The following is a 14,447-nucleotide window of genomic DNA, read 5'->3' as shown; positions in this document are numbered from 1 at the left end:
TTTCCTTAGTTTCCTGAGGAAGTATAGGTGCTGTTGTGCTTTCTTGGTGGTAGCGTCGACGTGAGTGGACGAGGACTGATTTTTGGAGATGTGCACCCCATGGAATTTGAAACTGCTAACCATCTCCACCTCGGCCCTGAAGTCAATGGCCAGCTCTTTAGTTTTGCTGGCATTGAGGGAGATATTGTTGTTGCTGCTCCACTCCACTAGGTTCTCTATTTCCCTCCTGTATTCTGACTCGTCGTTATTCGAGATCTGTCCCACAATGGTTGTATCGTCAGCAAACTTGTAGATGGAGTTGGAACCAAATTTTGCCACGCAGTCGTGTGTGTACAGGGAATAGAGTAGGGGCTAAGTACGCAGCCTTGTGGGGCCCTGGTATTGAGGACTATTGTGGAGGAGGTGTTGTTATTCATTCTTACTGATTGTGGTCTGTTGGTCAGAAAATCGAGGATCCAGTTGCAGAGTGGGGAGCCATGTCCTAGGTTTTGGAGCTTTGATATGAGCTTGGCTGGGATTATGGTGTTGAAGGCGGTGCTGTAGTCAATATCTAGGAATATGATGCAAGAGTCCTTGTTGTCGAGATGCTCTAGGGATGAGTGTAGGGCCAGGGAAATGGCGTCTGCTGTAGACCGGTTGCAACAGTATGCGAATTGAAGTGGGTCAAGGCGTTCCGGGAGTATGGAGGTGATGCGCTTCATGATCAGCCTCTTGAAGCACTTCATTACAACTGACGTCAGGGCCACCGGGCGGGAGTCATTGAGGCATGTTGCCTGGTTCTTCTTTGGCACCGGTATAATGGTGGTCTTCTTGAAGCAGGTGGGGACCTCGGAGTGGAGTAGGGACAGGTTGAAGATGTCCGCGAATACCTCTGCCAGCTGGTCCCCGCAGGCTCTGAGTGCACGACCAGGGAGCCCGTCGCCTTCCAAGGGTTCACTTTCAGGAAGGCCGATCTGACTTCGGAAGCTGTGATGGTGGGTATGGGTCAGTTATGGGCTGCTGGGGCACTCAACAGCGAATCGTTGGTTTCCTGCTCGAACCGAGTATAGAATCCATTGAGTTAATTCGGGGAGGGGTGCGCTGCTGCCGGAGATACTGCTCAGCTTCGCTTTGTAGCCCGTTATGTTGTTTAGTCCTTGCCACAATCGCTGTGAGTCTGTCTGTGATTCTAGCTTGGGTGGCTTTGCGGAGGTTAGGGAATGAGACAGGGATGCCCCCTCTCCCCACTGTTGTTCGCGCTAGCTATAGCTATAGTGGGGGGGGGGGGGGGGAGGGGGGGGTGGTTTGGAGCACAGAATCTCGCTAAATGCAGACAACCTGCTTCTGTATGTATCGGACCCATTAGAGGGGGTGGAAGAAATCATGAGGATTCTTGGGGAATTTGGCCGGTTTTCGGGGTATAAGCTAAATATGGGGAAAAGTTAGATGTTTGCGGTCCAGGCGAGGTGACTGGGGGAGCTGCCGTTTAGATTAGTAGGGGGAAGCTTTAGGTACCTAGGCATTCAAGTGGCGGGGGAATGGGACCGGCTGCATAAATGAAATCTGGCCCGGCTAGCAGACCAAATGAAGGACGATTTCCGGAGATGGGAAGTGCTCTTGTTGTCATAAGCTGGGAGGGTGCAGACGGTGAAGATCACGGTCCTCCCGAGATTCATGTTCGTGTTTCAAAGTCTCCCCATCTTTATTCCGCCGTCCTTTATAAACGGGTCTACAAAGTGATCTCTGGCTTTGTTTGGGAGGGGCAAGACCCCGTGGGTAAGGAAGGTAATGCTTGAGCGGAGTCGGGGAGAGGGCAGACTGGCGCTGCCAAATTTTAGTAACTATTACTGGGCGGCGAATATAGCCATGATCAGGAAGTGGGTGGTGGGGGAGGGAGGGGGTCGGCATGGGAGCGTATGGAGGCGGCTTCATGCAAAGGCACCAGTTTGGGGGCATTGATAACTGTGCCTCTGCCATCCCGCCGGCACGGTACTCCACCAGCCCCATGGTGGTGGCGGCCCTGAGAGTCTGGGGGCAATGGAGGAGACATGTGGGAGCAGAGAGAGCATCGGTCTGGTCCCTAATCTGTAATAATCAACGGTTTGACCCGGGAAGTATGGATGGGGTGTTCCAGATAAGGTGGAGAGCAGGGATTGAGAGGATGGGGGGTATATTTATAGAGGGGAGCTTTCTGAGCTGGAGGAGAAGTTTGGGTTGGCGAGGGGAAACAAATTCAGGTAAGGGGGATTCAAGACAGGGCAGTTTCCAGAGGGTGGGTAGGAGAAGGGAGCGTCTTGGACATTTACAAGGAACTTATGGGGTCAGAGGAGACACAGACCGAGGAGCTGAAGCACAAGTGGGAGGGGTCGCTGGGAGGAGAGATAGAGGATGGTCTGTGGGCGGATGCGTTGAGTAGAGTCAAGGTCATAAAGGTGGGACCTGTAAGGAAGGGAGACAGCTTTTGCATTATGTTTATAGTTTCATGTACATTGTTTATTGTGTTGTTGTTATAATGCCAAAAAATCCCTCAATAAAATGTTTATTAAAAAAAAAATCATCATCAGAGGAAAGGGAGCTTTTCATTAAGTGTGCTAAAACTGACACTTCCTCAGCAATAACCTGCTCACAGACACTTAGTTTGGGTCCTGTCAGGGCCATTTCGTTCCAGGCAACCTTTGTTCAAACAGGAACAAAGGGGCTGAATTCTGGAGGTGCGGTGAAAGTGACTGCCCTTGACATCAAGGCTGCACTTGACTGAATGTGATACTGAGCATGACTTCAAGGACCCAGCACAACTGGTTTTAATGGGAATCAGGGGGAAAACTCTCCAATGTTTGGAGTCATACCTAGCACAAAGGAAAGTGGTTGTGGTGGTTGAAGGTCAATCATCTGAGCTCCAGGACATCATTGCAGGAGTCCCTTAGGCAGCATCTTGAGCCGAACCATCTTCAGTTGCTTCATTGATGATCTTTCCAATATCATAAGGTCAGAAGTGGGGATGTTTGCTGTGATTGCACACTCACAACAAAGTGCCATTCACAACTCTTGAGATACCGAAGCAGTACATGTCCATATAGAACATAGAACATAGAACAGTACAGCACAGAACAGGCCCTTCGGCCCTCGATGTTGTGCCGAGCAATGATCACCCTACTCAAACCCACGTATCCACCCTATACCCGTAACCCAACAACCCCCCCTTAACCTTACATTTTAGGACACTACGGGCAATTTAGCATGGCCAATCCACCTAACCTATGTAGCAAGACTCGGACAATATCCAAGCTTATGCTGATAAGCGACAAGAAATTTGCATCACATAAGTGCCAGGGATTGACCATTGCCAGCACGAAAGAATCTAACCGTCACCCATTTACATTCAATGGCATTACCATCGTTGAATCCCCCACTATCAACATCTATGGGGTTACCATTGAGCCATATGAATACTGCGGCTACACGAAACAGGTCAGAGGCTGGGAATCCAAGGCGAGTAACTCACCTCCTGACTCCCCAAAGCCTGTCCATCATTTACAAGGCACAAGCCAGGAGTGTGGTGGAATACTTCCCACTTGCCTGGATGAAAGCAGCTCCAGCAACACTCAAGAAGCTCAACATCATCCAGGCCACAGCAGACCACTCGATTGGCACCCTATCCAACACATTAAACATTCACTACCTGCACCACCAATGCAAAATGCCATATTTATCCCTCAACAAACATCTCTAAATAGATTATCTGACAATTATCACATTGCTGTTTGTGAAAGCTTTCTGTGCACAAATTGGGGACTGCATTTTCTATGTTCCAACAGCGATTACACTTCAAAAGTACGTTGTTGGCTGCACAGCACTTGAGGATGAGTGTCGGTCAGAAAGGTGCGATATAAATGTAAGTTATTTCTTTGCTTTATAAAAAGACATGCCTCTGCTGTATTGCTAGTGGAAATTAATCTTTCCTCTCATGTCTTGTGCCAAAGGTCAGATGTTGGTGCTGGAGCCAAGGGAAAAACACACCCAACAAAATCACCAAAAGATAAATGTTGGCCCCATCACTAAATCAATCGAGATTTCGTGGCTATATCAATCCATCTTCCTCACCACTACCAAGCTCCTCGAAGGAATATCAAGAAAGCTGAATTACACACTTACTGTTAGAATCCCTGAAAAAACAGGGCACTAGGCCACCGAGATCAGGTACAAAAGAATTAAGAACTGTCCATCCTTAAAGGTACGAAGTGATTGGCCAGAATTCTCCGGCCATGTTAGCACTGTTGCCTACGACACTGAAAGGCCTGGGTTCGATCTCGGTCACTGTCTGGGAGGAGTTTGTACATTCTCACTGTGTCTGCGTGGGTCACACTCCCACAACCCAAAGATGTATAGGGTAGGTGGATTGGCTAGGAGGCTACATTGCCTCTTAATTGGGAAAAAAAATAATTAGGTACTCTAAATTTGAAACAAAAAGGAAAAAGAAAAGAAGGATTCTCCGGCCATTCGCTAGCAGTGGGATGCGCTAGGCCACTGGCAACTAGCCGTGGGTTTCCCTACAGTGTGCGGTTCCTTCAAAGGACAATTCTAATGACAGAGTTGCCACAGGAGACTCCCGGCACCAGTGAACGGTGCACCCCCTCCCTCCGCTGAGTAACACACGGCTGGGAAACCGGAGAATCCGGCTGGCAGTGAACGGTGCACCCCCTCCCTCCGCTGGGTAACACGCGGCTGGGAAGCCGGAGAATCCCGCTGCCAGTGAACGGCGCGTCTCCTCCCTCCGCTGAGTAACACACGGCTGGGAAACCGGAGAATCCGGCTGGCAGTGAACGGTGCACCCCCTCCCTCCGCTGGGTAACACACGGCTGGGAAACCGGAGAATCCCGCTGGCAGTGAATGGGACACCCCCTCCCTCCGCTGGATAACACGCGGCTGGGAAGCCGGAGAATCCGGCTGGCAGTGAACGATGCGTCCCCTCCCTCCGCTGGGTAACACACGGCTGGGAAGCCGGATAATCCCGCTGCCAGTGAACGGGACGCCCCCTCCCTCCGCTGGGTAACACACGGCTGGGAAGCCGGAGTATCCGGCTGGCAGTGAATGGGACACCCCCTCCCTCCGCTGGGTAACACGCGGCTGGGAAGCCGGCTGCCAGTGAACGGTGCGCCCCCTCCCTCCGCTGGGTAACACGCGGCTGGGATGCCGGAGAATCCCGCTGCCAGTGAACGGTCGCCCCCTCCCTCCGCTGGGTAACACGTGGCTGGGAAACCGGAGAATCCGGCTGGCAGTGAACGGGACACCCCCTCCCTCCACTGGGTAACACGCGGCTGGGAAGCCGGAGAATCCGGCTGGCAGTGAACGGGACGCCCCCTCCCTCCGCTGGGTAACACGCGACTGGGAAGCCGGAGAATCCCGCTGGCAGTGAACAGTGCGCCCCCTCCCTCCGCTGGGAAGCCTGATAATCCCGCTGCCAGTGAACGGGACGCCCCCTCCCTCCGCTGGGTAACACACGGCTGGGAAGCCGGAGAATCCCGCTGCCAGTCAACGGGACGCCCCCTCCCTCCGCTGAGTAACACACGGCTGGGAAGCTGGAGAATCCTGCTAACAGTGAATGTTGCACCCCCTCCCTCCGCTGGGAAACCGGAGAATCCCGCTGGCAGTGAATGGGACACTCCCTCCCTCCGCTGGGTAACACACGGCTGGGAAACCGGAGAATCCCGCTGGCAGTGAATGGGACACCCCCTCCCTCCGCTGGGTAACACGCATCTGGAAAGCCGGAGTATCCGGCTGGCAGTGAACGGTCGCCCCCTCCCTCCGCTGGGTAACACGCAGCTGGGAAGCCGGAGTATCCGGCTGGCAGTGAATGGGACACCCCCTCCCTCCGCTGAGTAACACACGGCTGGGAAGCCGGAAAATCCGGCTGGCAGTGAACGGGACACCCCCTCCCTCCGCTGGGTAACACGCGGCTGGGAAGCTGGAGAATCCTGCTAACAGTGAATGTTGCACCCCCTCCCTCCGCTGGGAAGCCGGAGAATCCGGCTGGCAGTGAATGGGACACTCCCTCCCTCCGCTGGGTAACACGCGGCTGGGAAGCCGGAGAATCCGGCTGGCAGTGAACGGTCGCCCCCTCCCTCCGCTGGGTAACACGCGACTGGGAAACCGGAGAATCCGGCTGGCAGTGAATGGGACACTCCCTCCCTCCGCTGGGTAACACGCGGCTGGGAAGCCGGAGAATCCGGCTGGCAGTGAACGGTCGCCCCCTCCCTCCGCTGGGTAACACGCGGCTGGGAAGCCGGAGAATCCGGCTGGCAGTGAACGGTCACCCCCTCCCTCCACTGAGTAACACGCGGCTGGGAAACCGGAGAATCCCGCTGGCAGTGAACGGTGCGTCCCCTCCCTCCGCTGGGTAACACACGGCTGGGAAGCCGGATAATCCCGCTGGCAGTGAACGGTGTGCCCCCTCCCTCCGCTGAGTAACACGCGGCTGGGATGCCGGAGAATCCGGCTGGCAGTGAACGGTGCGTCTCCTCCCTCCGCTGGGTAACACGCGGCTGGGAAGCCGGAGAATCCCGCTGGCAGTGAATGGGACACCCCCTCCCTCCGCTGAGTAACACGCGGCTAGGAAGCCGGCTGCCAGTGAACGGGACGCCCCCTCCCTCCGCTGGGTAACACGCGGCTGGGAAGCTGGAGAATCCTGCTAACAGTGAATGTTCCACCCCCTCCCTCCGCTGGGAAGCCGGAGAATCCGGCTGGCAGTGAATGGGACACTCCCTCCCTCCGCTGGGTAACACGCGGCTGGGAAGCCGGAGAATCCGGCTGGCAGTGAACGGGACACCCCCTCCCTCCGCTGGGTAACATGCAGCTGGGAAACCGGAGAATCCCGCTGGCAGTGAACGGTCACCCCCTCCCTCCGCTGGGTAACACACGGCTGGGAAGCCGGAGAATCCGGCTGGCAGTGAACCGTCGTCCCCTCCCTCCGTTGGGTAACACACGGCTGGGAAGCCGGAGAATCCGGCTGGCAGTGAACGGTCACCCCCTCCCTCCGCTGAGTAACACGCGGCTGGGAAACCGGAGAATCCCGCTGGCAGTGAACGGTGTGCCCCCTCCCTCCGCTGGGTAACACGCGGCTGGGAAGCCGGAGAATCCGGCTGGCAGTGAACGGTGCGTCTCCTCCCTCCGCTGGGTAACACTCGGCTGGGAAGCCGGAGAATCCGGCTGCCAGTGAACGGGACGCCCCCTCCCTCCGCTGGGTAACACACGGCTGGGAAGCCGGAGAACCGGCTGACAGTGAATGTTGCGCCCCCTCCCTCCGCTGGGTAACACGCGGCTGGGAAGCCGGAGAATCCCGCTGGCAGTGAACCGTCGCCCCCTCCCTCCGCTGGGTAACACGCGGCTGGGAAGCCGGAGAATCCGGCTGGCAGTGAACGGGACGCCCCCTCCCTCCGCTGGGTAACACGCGGCTGGGAAGCCGGAGAATCCGGCTGGCAGTGAACGGTCACCCCCTCCCTCCGCAGGGTAACACACGGCTGGGAAGCCGGAGAATCCGGCTGGCAGTGAACGGTGCACCCCCTCCCTCTGCTGAGTAACACATGGCTGGGAAGCCGGAGAATCCCGCTGCCAGTGAACGGGACGCCCCCTCCCCCCGCTGGGTAACACGTGGCTGGGAAGCCGGAGAATCCCGCTGCCAGTCAACGGTGTGTCTCCTCCCTCCGCTGAGTAACACGTGGCTGGGAAACCGGAGAATCCCGCTGGCAGTGAATGGGACACCCCCTCCCTCCGCTGGGTAACACACGGCTGAGTAACACTCGGCCCCGCGTAGATGATCTGATTGTAACCTCAACTCCACATTCCTGTTGACCCCCGAAACGTTTTTAAAGCCTTCTTCATCAAGAATCTATCCAGCTCTGCCTTAACATTATTCAAAGATTTTGCTTTCACTGCCTTTTGAGGAAAAGATTTCCCGAGACTCATGACCCTCTGCGGCAGAAACTCTCTCCTCATCTCTGTATTAAATGCTCTTTATTTTTAAACAGTTTTAGACTCTCCCAAAAGAGGAAACATCCTTTCCACATCCATTTTGTCAATACACCTCAGGGTCTTAGATGTTTCAATCAAGTCGCCTCTCACTCTTCCAGACTGCAGAGAATACAGGCCTAGTCTGTCCAATCTTCCCACATGAAACAATCAACCCATTCCTGGTATTAGTCAGGTAAATGTATTCCAATGTATTTACTTCCTTCCTTAAATAAGGTTGCCAATACTGTACATAGCACTCCAAATGTGGCCTCAACAATGCACTGTACAACTCAAGCATAGCCTTCCTACTTTTGTATTCAATTTTGCTTTTAATAAACAATCACATTCTATCAACTAATGATTTTTCTGACCCCCGCATGCTAACCATTTGTGATTTTGCGCTGGGACACTCAGGTCCCTCTGAATTTAAGAGATACGTAATCTCTTACCATTAAGATGATACGTTTCTTTTTTGCCCTCTCTGGCAAAATGGACAATTTCATATTTCCCCCATTATCCTCCATTTGCCAGATGTTTGCCCACTCACTTAACCTTTGTAGAGTCCTTGGGCAGGATTCTCCGTCGGCTGACACCAGAATTGCGAGACACAATTCCGTGGAGAAAATTGACGCTAAGATTGTGGCAGGAGTCGGTTACACGCCAAACCACAAGTCTCCGGTGCCTCAACAGCGGCTTAGTATATTCCACTTGCATGTACAGTAAACGCCATTTACATATCATTAACGAGCCTGAGCTGATATTCTGCGGGTCCTCCGGGAGGCTTCGCCTGCACTGGGGGCAATTCCCAATGGCGAGTTTCATTTGTGCTTTTAAAAATTGAGAAACTGGCGCCGTGGCTTATGAGAGTGAGAGAGGAGATAGGACATGGAGAGGCGGGACTGTGGGCTGCTGGGTAGGACACTGGCCGGGCTGGGGGAGTTGGGGAGGCCTGCCAGGGCCGGGGGGGGGGGGGGGGGGGGGGGGGGGTGACCAGGGGACAGGCCGTGGGGCCCGGGTGACCCCCCACAGGACTGGGGCAATGTGCAGGAATGAACCGCCATTGCCACAACCTGAAAGGTGGCCATCTTGCTGTGCACCCCACTGACCACCCACCTTGGCTCCTGGTTCCCACTGACCACCTCACCGGCCGCATCCCCATCTAACTGCCTGATACCTGCTGGAGGGCCATCATATGACCCACCCAAGGGCAACGCCCACAGTAGCCCCTACAGGGGAGCGCTGGACGGGGGCCATGGTGCATACTGCTGGCAAGGGCAGTGCCAGCTGATGGTAACCCTGGCAGCCAGAATGGGCACCAGGGTCAGAGTCCCCCACAGTGCCGGGCACTAATGGGGCCAGGGGTCAGGGATGGGAGGGGACAAAATGTGAGCAGGGTCCATAGTGCCTAGCTGGACAACTATATACCTGGTGGACCCGGTTGAGCATGGGGGTATGCACCATGCTAACATGCGGCATTTCACCCACTGCAGACAATGGATATTGGAATTCAATCAGCAATGGTGGCCTTCCTCCTAGTCACCGCAGCCCTGGGGGATGCCCTACGGCTGAACAAATCGGAGCTGCTTGAGGAGGAAGCTGCAGCAGAGGAGCATGCCCCTGAGGAACAGGCGGTAGCTGCTGACCACCCAACAGGCCAAGCAGGAAGAGGTGCAGAAGAGGTCTCGTGAGTATAGGCAGCAGCTGTCACTTGAGGACCTGCCAACCGGGCATGCCGTTGAAGACTCCGGCCAAGCAGGGGGACTGTGCAACATATCTCCCAGATAATGGCACACTTGGCACCCTGGGGGTATGGGGAGGACACCACTCCCGGTGAACATCAAGGTGATGGTGTTATGGGCCAGGGTTTAGAGAACCCCAAAGTGTATCATGGAGTTCACCTGACCCACAACTTTTAATAGATTGTGGTACGGGGAACACACGGCCCACACTACAGGTGTGGTACAGCAGAAATGGAAAAGTATTTTTCAAAGCAAAACTGTGTTTATTCTATGAACTCAAGTTAACCGTTTGAAAACACACAGTGAACATCTTAGCACCCATTAATTCAAATACAACCCCCAAAGAATACAACACTAAGTAATTCTTACTTTCCTTTTAACATCCATAAGGCTTTAAAAAAAACTTTTGGCAGAAGCACATCAGGTTAAAGTCACTACTGAGGGTAGTTATTAGTTTTAAATCACCAAAGGATCGATTTACATTCTTTAGATTACAGAGAGAGACTCTAATACCCCTTCTGGCTGTGACTGCAGCTATCCAGCTCTGAAAACTAAACTAAAACAGACCCTGCAGCAAACAGCCTAAAACAAAAGTAAAAAGCTGACAGACAGTCCAGCTCCACCCACTCTCTGCCATCACTTCAGTACTAAACACCCATTTCTTAAAAGTACTCTCACTACAGATACTTATATACACACCCATTTATAAACACACATTTCTTAAAGGTACTCTCACATAACAATGGTCACCCTGAACTTCTACGTCACTGGCTCCTTTCAGGCGGCAAGTGGGGCCCTGTCTGAGATCTCACATCCTGGTGCATCCATGCTGTCACAGAGACCCAATATTTCCAGTCATCACAATACATTCATATAAATGTGGAAGGACCCACCGGGCAGGAGGGTTCGCCGCCATCACTGAGATGCCATGGGCCCAGGGGGTGATTGATGGGACGCATGTCGACCTATGTGCACCTGCAAATGACAGGTCACTCTACACAAACTACTCGATGAATGAGCAGCTGGTGTGTGACTAACAGCTCCGCATCATGCACGTATCCGTCCAATACCCAGGCAGTGTGCGCACAACACCTTCATCCTGGCACACTCGATGCTCCTCGGCCTCTTTGAGGTGCCCTCCCGACGAGAAGTTGGCTCCTGGGTGACAGGGGTCGTGGCCGATGACGTCTATCCGGAAGCAACAGACTGACGCGGAGACCCACTACAACGATGCCCATGCAGCAGCCAGGAGCATGATCAAGGGTGCTTTGGCCTCCTGAACATGTGATTCAGGTACCTGGAATGCTCTGGCGGGCCCTCCAGTATGGCGCTGGGAGGGTCGCCTGCATCGTGGTGGCCTGCTGCATCCTCCACAACATCACGCAGAGGAGGGGTGATGTGCTGCAGGAAGATGTGAGGGAGCATGACGATAGACATAGAACATAGAACATAGAACGATACAGCGCAGTACAGGCCCTTCGGCCCTCGATGTTGCACCGACATGGAAAAAATCTAAAGGCCATCTAACCTACACTATGCCCTTATCATCCATATGCTTATCCAATAAATTTTTAAATGCCCTCAATGTTGGCATGTTCACTACTGTTGCAGGTAGGGCATTCCACGGCCTCACCACTCTTTGCGTAAAAAACCCACCTCTGACCTCTGTCCTATATCTATTACCCCTCAATTTAAGGCTATGTCCCCTCGTACTAGCCACCTCCATCCGCGGGAGAAGGCTCTCGCTGTCCACCCTATCTAACCCTCTGATCATTTTGTATGCCTCTATTAAGTCACCTCTTAACCTTCTTCTCTCTAACGAAAACAACCTCAAGTCCATCAGCCTTTCCTCATAAGATTTTCCCTCCATACCAGGCAACATCCTGGTAAATCTCCTCTGCACCCGTTCCAAAGCTTCCACGTCCTTCCTATAATGAGGCGACCAGAACTGTACGCAATACTCCAAATGCGGCCGTACTAGAGTTTTGTACAACTGCAACATGATCTCATGGCTCCGGAACTCAATCCCTCTACCAATAAACGCCAACACACCATAGGCCTTCTTCACAACCCTATCAACCTGGGTGGCAACTTTCAGGGATCTATGTACATGGACACCGAGATCCCTCTGCTCATCCACACTACCAAGAATTTTACCATTAGCCAAATATTCCGCATTTCTGTTATTCTTTCCAAAGTGAATCACCTCACACTTCTCCACATTAAACTCCATTTGCCACCTCTCAGCCCAGCTCTGCAGCTTATCTATGTCCCTCTGTAACCTGCAACATCCTTCCGCACTGTCTACAACTCCACCGACTTTAGTGTCGTCTGCAAATTTACTCACCCATCCTTCTGCGCCCTCCTCTAGGTCATTTATAAAAATGACAAACAGCAACGGCCCCAGAACAGATCCTTGTGGTACGCCACTCGTAACTAAACTCCATTCTGAACATTTCCCATCAACTACCACTCTCTGTCTTCTTTCAACTAGCCAATTTCTGATCCACATCTCTAAATCACCCTCAATCCCCAGCCTCCGTATTTTCTGCAATAGACGACCGTGGGGAACCTTATCAAACGCTTTACTGAAATCCATATACACCACATCAACTGCTCTACCCTCGTCTACCTGTTCAGTCACCTTCTCAAAGAACTCGATAAGGTTTGTGAGGCACGACCTACCCTTCACAAAACCATGCTGACTGTCCCTAATCATATTATTCCTATCTAGATGATTATAAATTGTATCTTTTATAATCCTCTCCAAGACTTTACCCACCACAGACGTTAGGCTCACCGGCCTATAGTTACCGGGGTTATCTCTACTCCCCTTCTTGAACAAAGGGACCACATTTGCTATCCTCCAGTCCTCTGGCACTATTCCTGTAGCCAATGATGACCTAAAAATCAAAGCCAAAGGCTCAGCAATCTCTTCCCTGGCTTCCCAGAGAATCCTAGGATAAATCCCATCCGGCCCCGGGGACTTATCTATTTTCACCTTGTCCAGAATTGCCAACACTTCTTCCCTACGCACCTCAATGCCATCTATTCTAATAGCCTGGGTCTCAGCATTCTCCTCCACAATATTATCTTTTTCTTGAGTGAATACTGACGAAAAGTATTCGTTTAGTATCTCGCTTATCTCCTCAGCCTCCACACACAACTACCCACCACTGTCCTTGACTGGCCCTACTCTTACCCTAGTCATTCTTTTATTCCTGACATACATAGACAGGACATGCAGTCTGGGCAGGCACAGGAGGTGGCACTAATGTGCTAAGGCTAGTGTCCACTGGACTCTGTAATCACCTCCAGGTTCACCAATTGGAGGGAGAACTGGTCAGGGGATGGACACCGCATCCAATCTGCAAACCCCTTCCATAGCCAATCCCCCACCTGCAACCTACCTGCCACACTACGGGGTGGGGGCCCTGGGTTGGCAGTAACAGCAGGTCTGGTCCATGGGATGGAGGATGATGACAACCCGCTCTGCAATGAGCAATGGTGATCCACATCGTTCGACAACGTCTGACTCCTGCCCACGATAGCACTTCCCACAGTCCACCTGGATGATCCCTGCATGCAAGCTGGCCATTCCATCACATGGTCCCATCAAATCCCTTGGGGTGGCAGAGGTGGGGATGGGGGGGGGGGGGGGGGGTGGGACACCATAGCGATGAGCGCAGACTGAACCTGATTCAAGCCTACCCCCAACGTCCACCCATTCTCCCCCAACCCACCCACGTCCCCTCTGCAGCCAGTCCCAGACAAGCCCACCCCTCACACCCATCTGACAGAGCACTGGGACAGGTTGTAACATTGTGCACAGGTGTTTAATGTGACAACATGTGTTGATTTGTGCCCTGGTCTCTTATCACTATACTGTACTGCCCCTTACACCTGTGCCAACTTAACCATTACTATCCTGCATTTTTCACTGACTTTGCAGGATTTGTCCAACTTAACAAATTTTCTGGCCTTATGGGCCATAAAGCTATGGCCAGGTGGATTCCCAATCAGGAGTGGAGGTGGCCTGCTGTGATTCCCACCCTGTGACCTCGGTCCCCTTTGGGTGGGCTGTCTTCTGGGACGACCGGGCATGGATGATTTTGACTGCTACTTGGGTATCTCAGGTGGCATAGTGACGCTCTGTTCTGCCCACTGTGCACCAGATGCACCAGGGACAGGAGATGGGGAGACGGAGGTGTTGTAGTGTTCTGGCACCCCCCCCTGCGGGAGCCACCTGATATGGCCGCATCACCTCTTCCTCTCTCGGTGTGCCCAATGGGCCCATGGGGCGGGGGTGCAAGCGGAGCTATCCCTGAGGTTCCCCAGCCACCAACACATCAACTATCTAACTGGTCACTTCTTTTAACATCTCAGGATGAAATCCATCAGGATTCAGAGATTTGTCAGCCTGCAGCTCCAACAATTTACTCACTACCACTTCCCTGGTGATTGTAATTGCCTTGAGTTCCTCCCACCCTTCCATTTCCCGATTTACAGTTATTTCTGGTCCTAATTAATTCACCTCCTTAAATCCCAAGTGAGGAAACATTTTATTCTCACCAGTTCATGCCCAGCTTCTTGCAGCTGCACTGTTCCTTCAGATGATTTTGTTCCAAGTTAGTCTAGTAAGAATCAGTTATGTTATCAGGATCATGATTAATTATTGATCTGAGCTGCACAACTCAGGATGTTTTGCTACATCTTGGTCACTAT

The sequence above is a fragment of the Scyliorhinus canicula genome, chromosome 1, assembly GCF_902713615.1.
Source record: "Scyliorhinus canicula chromosome 1, sScyCan1.1, whole genome shotgun sequence".
NCBI classification, from domain to species: domain Eukaryota; kingdom Metazoa; phylum Chordata; class Chondrichthyes; order Carcharhiniformes; family Scyliorhinidae; genus Scyliorhinus; species Scyliorhinus canicula.
This window is presented reverse-complemented; position numbering follows the sequence as displayed.